The 13,457-nt window shown below is 40.0% G+C and overlaps 1 long non-coding RNA gene across 1 annotated transcript in view; it reads right to left on the bottom strand.

Moving 5' to 3' along the window:
* The window catches only part of LOC116586046, a 73,683-nt gene that overhangs the window by 51,603 nt on the left and 8,623 nt on the right, over positions 1 to 13,457 (bottom strand). The window contains exon 2 of the long non-coding RNA XR_004283870.1: positions 6,835 to 7,075. This is a non-coding gene — a long non-coding RNA (uncharacterized LOC116586046). The remainder of the gene's footprint in view (positions 1 to 6,834; positions 7,076 to 13,457) is intronic.

The following is a 13,457-nucleotide window of genomic DNA, read 5'->3' as shown; positions in this document are numbered from 1 at the left end:
TCCACTCAGAGTTCCCTTTAGTATTTCTTGCAGGGCTGATTTAGTGGTCATGAACTCCTTTAGTTTTTGTTTGTCTGGGGAATTCTTTATCTCTTCTTCTATTCTGAGTGACAGCCTTGCTGAATAGAGTATTCTTGGCTACAGATTTTTCCCATTCAGCACTTTGACTATATTATAGAAATTTCAAATTTCTATTGAAAAGTCTCCTGCTAGCTTTATGGATTTTCCCTTGTAAGTTACTGGCTTCTTTTGTCTTGTTGCTTTAAAAAAATTTTTATCACTATATTTTGACACTTTATCACTATATATTTGCATAAATACAATATGTCTTGGCGTAGGTCTGCTTTTGTTGATTTTGGAGGGAGTTCTCTCTGCTTTCTGGATTTGGAGATCTGTTTCCTTCCCCAGATTAGGAAAGTTTTCAGCTATTATTCCTTCAAATAAGATTTTTGCCCCTTTTTTCTCTTCTTCTAGAGCTCCTAAAACACAAATGTCATTAGATTTGATGGAGTCTGAGTTCCCTAAGTCTATTCTCATTTTGCATAATTCTTCTTTCTCTCTTTTGTTCAGCATGATTACTTTTCATTACTGTCTTCTAGGTCACAAATTCATTCCTCTGCTTCTTCCATCTTGCTGTTGATTCCATCAAGCATGTTCCTCATGTCAATCATTGAGCCCTTCTTCTCTGCTATATTATTCCTTATTGCTATGTTAGGGTCTCACTCATATCTTCTACTTCCTTATGGTCACTGCTTTAAATTCTCTATATGAATATTATTTATATCTGTTCCAGTTAGATCTCTGGCTGTGGCCTTGTCCTGTTCTTTCATTTGGGATAAATTTCTCTGTCCTCTCATTTTGTCTTCCTCTCTGTGTCTTTGTATGTTAAGAAAGTCAACTTCTACTCTTGAAAGTAGTGACTTTATGAGAAAGAGGTCCTGGAGTGTCCTGCAGTGCATATCCCCTGTTCACCAGAACATGGTACTTCAGGAGAGTAGCCTATGTTTGTTGCTTATGCCCTGCTGCTGTGTCTGAGTCACTTTTCCTTTCAGTGCAGTTGTCTGCACTGTCTCTCTACATGTTGTGGGCTGTGCTTGCTTTCTGTAGATTCAGTGGGACCCAGACAAGAGAGCTCTAAGAGAGTGTACATGCTGAGGAACTTGGGAGCTGAGAAATAGTGTTGGGAAAATTTGTGCTAGGTCAATAGTCCTATGCTGGATCCCCTGAAGTGCTATAGTGGCCAGGGGCTATGTCCTGGGGTGGCTGGGGGAGTGCCACTGGGCATGGTACACAGTGGCAGCTGTGCAGCTAGCAGCTGAGTGGGGCATGTGTGCTAACAAAATCTGATGTGAGCCTAGGGCAGATGCTAGCAGGCTTGGAGTGGGTGAGTCCTCAGGAGAACTTGTGGGTCTGGCACTTGGCTAACTGGTTAGGTGCCAAGTGTCCATGCAGCCCTGCTTCCCAGGTGGTTCTGTGTTTATGCTGGGAGGTCCAGGAGGAAAATAGTGCTGGCCAGTTCCCTCATTTTTGGAGAAGTACCCCACCATGCTCCAAAATCCATATGAATAGCTCTGTCTCCCAGTTGCCCACAGCACTGTATAAACTGCTGATTTTATGTTGCCTTTCTGTGCAGGCTGCTGTCTCTTTAAGGGTGGTAACCCAGCTATCACTTGCCCTCCCAGCTCATACAGTGCTGAGTCACCTGACTTTAAAGCTCCAGGTTCCAAGTCCCACTGGTTTTACAAACTCACAAAATTCAGTCCCTCTGGTTTTTAAAGTCATATGTTACGGGGATTAGTCTCCTCATGTGAGCTCCCTGATACAAAGACCCATTTTTTTCTGCCCTTTCTGTGTGTGGAGCTCTTCCCCTCCTGTAGGCAACTCCCTCTGTTTCTCCATCCTTCCTAAGCTTTCAGATGAAACTTCTTCATATTTAACTGTGGAGTTTGTTCTGCCAGTCTTCTGATTATTCTCCAGTTTATTGACTTGCATGTGGATGATATCTTGTTGTAAACATGGGATGGAGAGAGCTCAGAGTTCTACTGAGCAATCATCCCCTCGACTCCTTTATTGTATTTTCAATTAAAATTAATTTTAGAATTGTCATCTTCATTAGTAACTGATTCATCTGAAGCTTCATATGAAAACAGCGTTCTTTTCCATCTAATGGGATGATTTTTTTTCCAGAGAAAGAAGTGGAGAGGGGCAGAGGGAGAGAGAGAATCTTGGACAGACTCCGTGCTGGGCCTACAGCCTGAAATGGGAATTGATCTCAGAATCCTGAGATCATGACCTGATAAAAAAACAAGAGTCAGAGGCTTAATGACTGAGCCACTCAGGTATCCCTAATGGGACAATCTTTAAATTTAATTTCTATTTATAAATCTGATATTTGTTTCATAATGTTGCAGCAGTTTTCAAACTCAGAAATTCTAAACTCTTTGAATAGTGATAACTCTTTAATATGCTTTACAGCAATATCCACATGTATGCTTTTATTTTATAATTATTTATAGACAAAATTTACTTCCTTGATGCCAGCATTCCCTATACCCATGCTGTCTAGATAATTAATGTTTGTGTAGAACCTCTAGCGCCCAGCTTCCTAGATGGATCACCAAGCCAGTGTCACAACCTGGGTCTCAATTCTGGCCCCTGCCATAGTCTCCTCTTTCCCAAGGCTGCCAGTGCTGTTGTTGCCACCACCAATCTAGACCCAGGTCCAGTCCTAGGGCTAGTCCTCTCCTTGGTGTCTTCTCTGCATCCTAGACCACCCCAGGCTTGTATGTGTGTGCTGGATGGTGATCCATGTATACACTTTTCTCTGCAGCCCCTGGAATACCCCTTGAGGAGCCCCTCTATTAATGAGCACACTCCTTGTCCCATCAGGCTCCACTATACAAAACACAAGTTTAAAGGTAAAATTACCAAGCATATGCAAACAGCAACAGCAAAACATTAAAACAAGCACAGAGCTCCTTCTGCGAACAGAGTCATGTGCTGCTGGAAAGCTTGTACACCCATTAGGCTGGCCCTCCTGGGGAGGGAAGACCTGCAGTTGGCTAGGAATTAAATGGGATGTGACCACGTTATGCTGTCATCTCAAGAACACAACAGAAAGAGAGACTTCTCTCCTGTGTATTTTACTGTACTCATTTCTCAAAAATGTAGCCCTCAGCATTTCTTCTGATCTTACAGTACCAGAAGCTGAAATCTTAGTTTATAATTTGCCCTGCATGGCAAAAAAAAAAAAAAATAGTTTCTTTAATTAAGGTTGGGACTTCTTATTAAGATGAAATTCAATGGACCTGCGATGACCTGCTAGCTTCTATCCACATATAATACTTGTAGGCATTAGTTTTTTTTTAAGGAAAAAATGCTTCTCCACATTTCTGAGTTAGCCAAAGCTATTTTTAATAATACAGATGGCCACAGTCATTTGACCAGGAAGAAGGCTTGTCAGAGTTTTCATGAGAGCATATTTTATTCATCCCTCAGAAGCCTTGAATCCTGAGAAAGCAATTCCACAAGTCCCTACCAAGCACTGGGACTAAGACCTTTCTGACATTTCCCTCTACACTGCTTACCCAGAGGTCATTCTCTACCTTGTTGTCTTCATTAACTAGAATAATGGTCATCCCAGCTCTGGTTTGTAACTGCCTTAGTATTGTGACTAATGGTCTGTTATTTTTGTCATCGACTTTCACCTTTCAGGACCTCTCTCTTTCCATTTCTTTTCACAAACCTACATCAAAGTTCTGAGTTTTGAATCCTTCATTTGTAGTTAGCAAAGAAGCCATATTTGTAAGTTGAGTACATATCTATATATAAGGTCTCCTTTCTATATCCAAATTACCAGGTTTAATGCTATTTATCTGTCCTTAAATTTTATAAAGCAATTTGTTTCTGAAGTATTTTCCCAAATCACATACACATGTATCAATATATGTATACTCCCCATTTTGGTTCTCTATTACTGAATATTTCCGCCATGCTATGTGTGCTAGCTATACTTGTAGGCACTCAACCAACAAGAGCTGGGTCACATACTGCAAAAACCACTGCCTCTGAGTATGTTGCCTTGCTCTCCTACAGCAAGCGTGTTCTGCAGGGTATTTACTTCCTTGGCCTTTATTTCTGTCAATTATTTTGGGTCTGATCAAGAATTTTTATTCTTAATGGCTAACATAATGTTTGAAAGTGATAGAGTCGGACATGCCCCAAAGAAAGCAAGGAAAATGTCATGCTGGATGCTATAATTATACTCATTGTAAGGCAGCTGGTGTTACCCTCCAAGAAATTGATGTGAAAACATAGGGTGAAGCCCAGCAGACAATTCCAGGATTGTGGAAATATGGTGACATTAGAATGGCATCATAAATATCTCTGTAGCCTGGGATAATTGGACCTGGTCTTGTTTGAAAAACACCTAGAAGAAAATTGGGCCAGAAGCATGTCATGACTTGAAGTGGTTTGAAGAGAATGGAAGAGGCACTGTCAATATAAAATGCCAGGAATGCATAGTCTTGACAGTTGAGCTGTAACAACTCTGCGTGACATTGTTAGCAGCTCTATTTCCCAAAACACATCCTCCTTGCCCAACAGGGTGGGTACATCTTATAAATAATATCTCTATACAGAAGTCATCAACAAAGAACTATTGCCATTCAATGTAACCTAATCCTAAAATAATTACTCAGCTAACGTGAGTTCATTATATTTAAGTTAATTTTCCATTTAAATGATATCATCAAGATTATCATCTAGCTATAAAATCATAGCTAGTAACATCACCTCTATCAAAACCAACCACTTAAAATATTTAAGGTCGTGGAGAGACACAAAGGTAGGATAAATTGCCTCAGTGCTCAAGGAGTTGAGCTCGGTTTGGAAAAAAACAAAGTGCCAGTGAGCATATAATGAGAACAAAGGCTACATGAGTTCTGAACATAGAGAGAAAGCACAGGTAGTTAGAGAAAGATGTTCAGGGCAGGCGGAACTTGGGCTGGATGATGTTAAGGATTGGGCTTCCATAAGGGGAGAGAATGGTGAAGATCTCAATGCAGGGGTGTGACCACAGGACCACAAAAGAGGTTTAGAAGGTAGGATGAAGAGGGGCACCTGGGTAGCTCAGCTGGAAGAGCATGTGACTCTTCATCTTAGAATTGTAAGATCGAGCCCTACATTGAGTGTAGAGATTATTTAAAACTAAAGTCTTAAAAAAAAAAGAAAAGAAAAGAAAGTAGGATGAAGAGCCTGAATTAATTGAAGAGTTCATAAAGGGCAGTGAGAAGAGTGATTGTGCTAGTCAGGAACTGCTTGGTTGCATGTGATAGAAACCCAACTTGAAATAGTTTAATCAAAAAGGGGAAATCAGGATAGCAGGGTGTCTTACACAATTCAAGAACAGAAAACTGGCACTGACCCTGGGAACAACTGGAACCAAGGCTTTTGTTGTCTGTCCTCCTGCTCCTCTGGGCTCGTGCTTCATCTTCTCTTGGACTCTGCAGACCACACCACATAGTAAGAAATAAGGATGCTAACTCTGCCCCCTGTACCACATTTTACAGCCTCAACAATTCAGAGCCAGAGGGGCAGAAGGGGATTTATTCCCATTTCTAAAATCCCTGAAGAGGACCTTAATTAGGGTATAGGATCGGTAGATTAACATGAAGACTCCTTCAGGAAGTCTAGGGCCTAATGTAAGGGATGCAGGATAATTCAGGTAGGGATGTAGTTCAAAAAAAAAAAAAAAAGTGCTTGAGAAGGAAAATGGTTATACTAAAAAAATACGTATTACATGTCAAAACAGTATGCAAAAACATAGAAATTCATACCCAAAATGAAAAATGCCACATTTTGTGTTTCTTAACTTGGAATTACAAATGCTTAAAACGTCACATCAAAATGCTAATCTGAAATAGAATTGACTCATTCCTATTATTCTCCCCCCAAAATAGTTCATTTCACCTGCAATTATTAGAGTGAAATGCATTCATATTAAGGATTCACTGCTGCTTAATATTCTATGCCAGCATTTCACCAAATCCACACTCCATCCTCCTGCTTTTCTGTCTTTGTTTAACTAAGGCAGCAGCATATAGAACTCTTACAAATTAAGCTGTTCTTTCTTCTAGTTGGAGTGAAACCTTTTTATAATGATAATTGAGAGGAACTGAGCTAACCCCCAAAGTATAGATGAACTATGTTATACCACAATTTTATGGTGCATATTGTTTTGAGGCCTAAGATTTTCCTAATTTCATATAATAAGCTATATTGTAAGGAATCATTGCTACCTTCATTCAGAAGAGATTGTATAACAGCTTCTGACTTGAATAGGAGCTCTGAATATTTCAATGCTAGAGTGAAATGTATAGCAGGATAGAAAAGCTGGTATTTGTTTTATGGTATCCTTGACACTTCAAGAAATGTAGGTTTTATATCCAGTGTTCCCTTCAGAACAGTTTTGCCATTTGTTTCCTGGAATATTCTCCTTTGTCGCACCTCAGTGCCTTCAACCCAAGTGTGTCCTACCATGTACCCCAAGCTCAGGGCTCAGCCTCCTGGGAGCAGGAACCTTACAGTATCACAACACCTAAAATGATGCAGGAACCATAGTAGGCACTCAGCAAATATTAAATAAATGAATACGTAAGGGGTTTGTATTCATAGACACAGCTTCATAAACACAGAGTAAAAACACCCCTCATGTAAAAAGAGCAAGTTAAAATAGAGAGGTCAGTGAAGGCAGGGACAAAACATTCTACAATTGCTTCCTTCCTTTAAAAATGTCCCTTCGTATGCATAAATAGTAAGCTATTGTGTACATACCAAAGATGAATAATTCCAACTTCTTCTGTTTCAATTCTGTTAGTGCTTGGGGATAAATCTCAGTCTCTAAAGAACAAAGAAGTTTCTTGCCGAGAGTTGGCCAGATGGATCAGGACACAGCTCTGAAGTCCATTCTGATTGTCCAGTGTTTCTTTTGATAAATAGCATGATTGCACTGCCTGGAAAAGTAATTCCTCCTATCAGAAGATGCTGGCAACAGAGTCATTCTGGACCATAAAAACTGTAAAAGGAAATGATAAGCGTGTCAGCAAATTCAATCAGTAGGATGAGATCAGGTTTTATTGGGTTCCTTGGATAACCAGAGAGCACATAGCATACTCTGTGAATTAAATCTATCCAAGCCCAAACATCCAGTTTTACACAACCCATGCCACATGTCTTTCTGCTGCATCCAAGACATTTTTTCTAATTAGCAAAAATGAAGAGCATATGGTGGGAAGGAGAGGGAGAGCAGGCACCAGGAGTCTGAGGTGTGTATGGGGCAATCCAGAGGGAGATACGCAAGAGAAGACATAAACAGCTAAAAGATCGGTGATGGTCTAAATCATAGCTGACATGTGTTAAACATTTGCTGGGCCCCAGGCTAAGAGCTTCACCCATGTGAACTCACCTAAGTCTTGCAACAACCATCCTGAGTATGTTCTACTTTCATCCCCATTCTACAGACAAGGAAATAGAGGCTCTGAGAGAGAAAATAATCAGTTCACAACTAACGGTAGAACTGGGATGTAAGCCAGTGTCTTTCTGAATCCAGAGTCTACACCCTTCACCGCCATATATACTGCCTTGTAGAAGAAAGTTCTAGGTTTAATCTCATCTTTCTCTTTTTTCCTTCACAGCCAACCATTGTCTCTTTCCTTCACATGCAGTTTAACTGGACCTCAACGATAGCTGTCACTTTCTATCCCCACCACTCTATTGGACCTGCTCTCACTGTACAGTGAGATGTAAAACAGAGTAAAACAGTTAGGATGTTTTGGGATATAGTTGGCAAAATATCCAGCAGAAAGTAGCCTTAATAAAGGGTTTTTGCGCTTTGTCTTTTTGTTCATTTTGCTTTTTTCACATAACCAGAAAGCTTGAAGCTGGGCAGGCCTGGTATTTGTTCAGTATTCATTAATGTTCTCAGAGACCCACCCTTTTTCCATCTTTCTGTTCTGTGCTTTTCTACACGTTGACTTCTATCCTCCAGCCAGTTGCCCCATGATTCTAAGAGAGCTGTATGCCTCCACCCAACTGCACCCAAAGTGTGCAGAAACACTGCTTATACATTTTTCTCTTTACATAAGGCAAGAATCACCACATTTCCCTTCATGTCTCATTGGAAGTGTGTTTTAGGGATACCCCTAGCTGCAAGGGATGTAGGGAGGCAAGTATCTGGCATTTTCATAGTCAGAGGTGTGGACATTGGCTTCTGGAACCTACCAACATGAAGAAAGGGAAGTGGTGTTGTGTAAGCCAAGAAAGTTTCCGCTACCTACCTACTAATCCAGAGGACTCTTCAGCCCTGGCTGGACTGGCCTGGTCTTTTCCTACACATGATACTAGTGCTTGATTTCCTACTTCCTTACACTCTTTCTTTCCAGGCCCAGCTCCTATCTTTCTTGCCTCCTACCTCTCATGTCACTCCTTATTCACCTCCTCCCAATACTTCTTTCATCACCACCGGTAAAATAAAGACACTCGGGCTCATTCCAGATCACACAAGTGCCTCTAGGGAGTAAGCAAAAAAAAAAAAAAAAATGTGCAGAGTGGGTCATGAGTGGTAGATAGGAAGAACTGGGAACAGTGGTAAATTGGAGAATGCATGCCTATTTAAAAACACTCCACATTTTAAAAGCACTGGGCTAAGAGAAATTAATCTACAGGCCAAACGTATCCTGTGAAACCTTCACTTTGAAACCTCTGAATGATTTCCATTGCTTCAGTTCTAGTATTTCTGCATGTATTTCCCAAAGTATGTTTGCATCTCTGTCCTTCTCTTCTTCCTGGACTCTGCATTTCCCAGCCCTTCAGTGAATGGAATGTGAACAAGTAACACATCCCTTAGGTTGAAAGGGTCTTAAATGGATCCACTTTTCTCATACTTTCTCCTCTACTCAAATGAAATGCTTTGGTGGAAGACTATGGGATGGTGAAGCCACAGAGCAGAAGAAGACTGGATCCCTGAATGACAGCATGGAACAGAGCTCCCTCTTGTACTCTGCTCTGTAACATGAGTGAGAACGTATTCTGTTAAGCCACTGAGACTTGAAGGTTGGTTGTTACAGCAGTTAGCTGTCTTGACTGAAACAGAATGTACATTTTTGTGGAATTGAAAAATATCTTATATAAACAATAAAGTCTGTTCCTTATTGTTTCATTAATTATATTACCTTTTAGGGGTCTATAAGCATCTCAACCTGGGAATAAAATATAGTGTGTCACTAAAGATTTGTTAATTCTGTTTATCTTTTTTCAAGAACAAAACTCTTAGTTTTATATACCTTTTCTATTGTTTTCCTGTTCTCTGTTTCATTTATTTCTCCTCTTATCTTTAGTCTTTCCTTACATCTCTACTTTGGGCTTTTTCTTCTTTTTCAAATTCCTTGAGCACTAGAAATTTAGATTCTATTTAGACCGTTTATCTGAGATCTTTCAATTTTTTTGATGTATGGAGACAAGGTGTACATGGAGAAAGATGGGTTATAACACTAGAAAGTCAAACAAGATTGGCTGTGGAAGCCAAAATTAGAGAAATCAAAGGCAAAATGTGTGCCTGGAGAAGGTAGGAAGAGACTTAGACAGGGAAAGTCTATTTTCAGTTTCTCTCGGTGTTGACCCTGGCTGATTCTTTGTACTTTCCTCTTATACTCAATGACCTCTCCTTCTCACTCTGTCTTTTCTATTAAACCTGTAATATCATTTGTACTTTTTACTTTTTGATCTTGAAATATCATTTGAATATTGGAGTTGTTTTATATATTCTCCATCAACATGAGATGATTCATGGTGTAGCCATTAAGAGTGGTAATGTTAAGTCAGACTGTCTAGCTAAGGAGATATTCCATTTGGGAGAAAATGACTAAAGTTCAGAGCAGGAATTTCAATTAGTTTAAATTAAGGTTTGTGTTTTTTGTTTTGTTTTGTTTTGTTTTTCAAAAAAAAGAACACAAACTCACTCAGGCTGTCAAGAAAAGTGGGTTAATTATAAAAAGAAATGAAAACAGATATCTCCCGGGAATCCAAGAACAGAAACTAGTGAATCCCAAGACAGGAGTTGCACTGGGGGAACTCTAGGGACTTCAGCAAAATCCACACATCTTCCCTATAATGGCAATAATATTGAAGGGATTCAATTACTTTCTATACCTCTTTACTTTTGGTACCAATTCTTTTTTTTTTCCAGCTTTATTGAGATATCATTAACATACAACATTCCATAAGTTTAAGATGTACAATGTGTTGATTTGATACACTTACATACAGGTGTACCTCATTCTATTGTGCTTTGCTTTATTGCGCTTTGCAGATAACTGAGTTTTTTACAAGTCAAAGGTTTGTAGCAACTCTTGTAGCAAGACTTGTAGAACAAGTCTATCAGCACCATTTTTCCAACAGCATTTGTTCACTTCATGTCCGTGTGTCACAATTTGGTAATTCTCATAACATTCCAAATTTTTTCATTATTATTCTATTTGAACTGCTACGACCTCAGGATGAAACTTTAACAGATGAGGGGCTGCTTCTTATGGATAAGCAAAGACAGTGGTTTCTTTAGATAGAATCTAATCCTGGTGAAGATTGTTGAAATGAAAACAAAGGATTGGGAATATTACATAAACTTGGTTGATAAAGCAACAGGAGGGTTTGAGAAGACTGACTCCAATTTTGAAAGAAGGTCTACTGCGAGTAAAATGATACCAAATAACATCAAATGCTAAAGAGAAACCATTAGTGAAAGGGAGAACCAATCAAGGTAACAAACTTCATTGTTGTCTTACTTTAAGAAATTTCCACAGCCACCCCAATCTGAAGCAACCACCACCCTGAGCAGTCAGCAGCCATCAACACCAAGGCAAGACCCTCCACCAGCAAAAAGATTACAACTTGCTGAAAGCTCAACTGTGATGAGAAATTTTTAGCAATAAAGTATTTTTAAATTAAGGGATGCACATTGGTTTTTTTTTAGATATAATCATATTACACACTTAATAGACTATAGTATAGTATAAACATAACTTTTTTTTTAAAGATTTTATTTATTTTTTTGACAGAGAAAGAGTTCACAAGTAGGCAGAGAGGCAGGCGGTGGGGGGGGGGGGGGCGGGGAGCAGGCTCCCTGCCAAGCAGAGAGCCTGATGTGGGGCTCAATCCCAGGACCCTGAGATCATGACCTGAGCCAAAGGCAGAGGCTTAATCCACTGAGCCACCCAGGTGCCTCTAAACATAACTTTTATATGCAGTGGGAAACCAGAAATTCATTTGACTCTTATTGTGACATTCACTTTCTTGCAATGGCCTGCAAGTGAACCTGCAGTACATTCAAGGTATGTCAGTGCTTCAAAATGATTACTGTGGTATTAGCTAACACCTCCATCACATCACATCATTGCAGTTCTATGGTGGTATGGATTCTTAATTCTCCTCCACTACTAATTAGCTCAACATCAACTCCATAACTTTTCTGCCTCAAAACTTACTGATTCTTTCTTCTTTAAAACTGCTATTTGTTCATGTCCCCTCACAACTCCATTTCCTGGGATCGATGTTACCAAGCTATTAAGTCTCAGGATGAGTTTCATAGATCAGTGGCATGTAGTTTTATCAGTGTTTATGTTGAAACCTGTGTGAATAGGCAAGGCACGATGTGTGCATTCTTTTGAAAATAGGCATAAACATTGGCCACAGCTAAATGTGTGAGAATACACTGTTGTCCCTAGCAGGGATCAGGACCTGAAATGAATTTCACAGTGTACCTTCCTACCTTCATCTACCAACCTACCTGACACAGATACATCCAGTAGTATTTAAAATAGAGGTTTTTCTTCAATCTTTTTGGATAAAGTAATACAGGCAGATAGAATTTCCAAATATTACACAAGGATACCCAATAAAAAATGAAGACTTCCTGACCTCCTTCCCCAACCTCTTATTTCTCTCCCCTAAAGGTAACCATTGTGCTTCCATGATTTTTGTACAAATGGATTCAGATTTAAATAAGCAATAGTAGCATTAATGGTAAATTAGGGGAGAAAAGTAATCTTACCCAATTTACTTAGTCAATTGTGGACAACTTATGAACCTGAAAGATGGGCTCTTTCTCTTCTACCAGGAACCCTAATGAGTTTCACTATCCATCTAGAAACCTCATACATTCCAGTAACACAGAGCTGAGTACCTCCACCAAATCCCAGCAAAGGCTTTTCGTACTAGTCAGGTAGTACCTGTTAGGTTACCTCCAAAACATGTGTGAATTGTTAAGTTAAAGCCAGCTGGTGCCTATATCAAAGGAAGACCAGATCTTATGGCAAAAACTGTCCCATTATTATATAAAATTGCTGCAGGAAGAAAAATCTGTGCATTCAGTAGCCCAACCTGATAAATCAGATTCTCATCCACACCTTCTGTCCTCCCGCTGTCATTTATACACACCAGGAAAGTTTTCTCTCTCCAAATAACAAAGGTTGAAGTTCTTAGTCAAAATAGATTTTGATGCTCCAGGAAATCCCATAAAACTTTTGATGATATAGGTAATGTCTCCTTCTCTCTACTCACATGACACAAAGATCACTGGAAGTACTAATGATCACGTAAAACCTCTATGGGAGTCCTGTCGAAGGTTCTTGCCACCACACAATCCTTTCTCTTACCTTTTGAGTCTAGGTTATACACTTCTCTTTTCATCCCTCCTACTCAATTTCCAATTCTGCAGTAATTTCCTATACTACAGTGTCTCACAAGAGAATGTTAATCTTATCTTGCTCAAGAAATAGCAAAAGAGGGGTGCCTGGGTGGCTCAGTGGGTTAAGCCACTGCCTTCGGCTCCGGTCATGATCTCAGGGTCCTGGGATCGAGTCCCGCGTCAGGATCTCCGCTCAGCGGGGAGCCTGCTTCCTCCTCTCTCTCTCTCTGCCTGCCTCTCTGCCTACTTGTGATCTCTCTGTCAAATAAATAAATAAAATCTTAAAAAAGAAAAGAAAAGAAATAGCAAAAGATGTAGTTAGCCCTCTAGAGGCTGATTCCCTGCTACTTCTTTTTTTTTTTTTTAAGTTTTTATTTATTTATTTGACAGACAGAGATCAAAAGTAGGCAGAGAGGCAGGCAGAGAGGCAGGCAGAGAGGGGTGGGGGGAGAAGCAGGCTCCCTGCCGAGCAGAGAGGCCGACACGGGACTCGATCCCAGGACCCTAGGATCACGACCCTAGCCGAAGGTAGAGGCTCCAACCAACTGAGCACCCAGGCGCCCCTCCCTGCTACTTCTTAATGAAGATTTTGGTCAGGGGTCCCCCAACTACAGCCATAGGTCACATCTGGTTGTCTGCTTATTTGTGTAAGTAACAACTTATTGGAACACAGCCACACTCATTAGTTTATATATTGTCTCTGGCTGCATTTGTGCTA

The sequence above is a fragment of the Mustela erminea genome, chromosome 3 (genome assembly GCF_009829155.1).
Source record: "Mustela erminea isolate mMusErm1 chromosome 3, mMusErm1.Pri, whole genome shotgun sequence".
Classification (NCBI taxonomy): Eukaryota; Metazoa; Chordata; class Mammalia; order Carnivora; family Mustelidae; genus Mustela; species Mustela erminea.
Note: the sequence above shows the minus strand (reverse complement) of the source record. Positions and strands in the feature narration are given on the sequence as shown.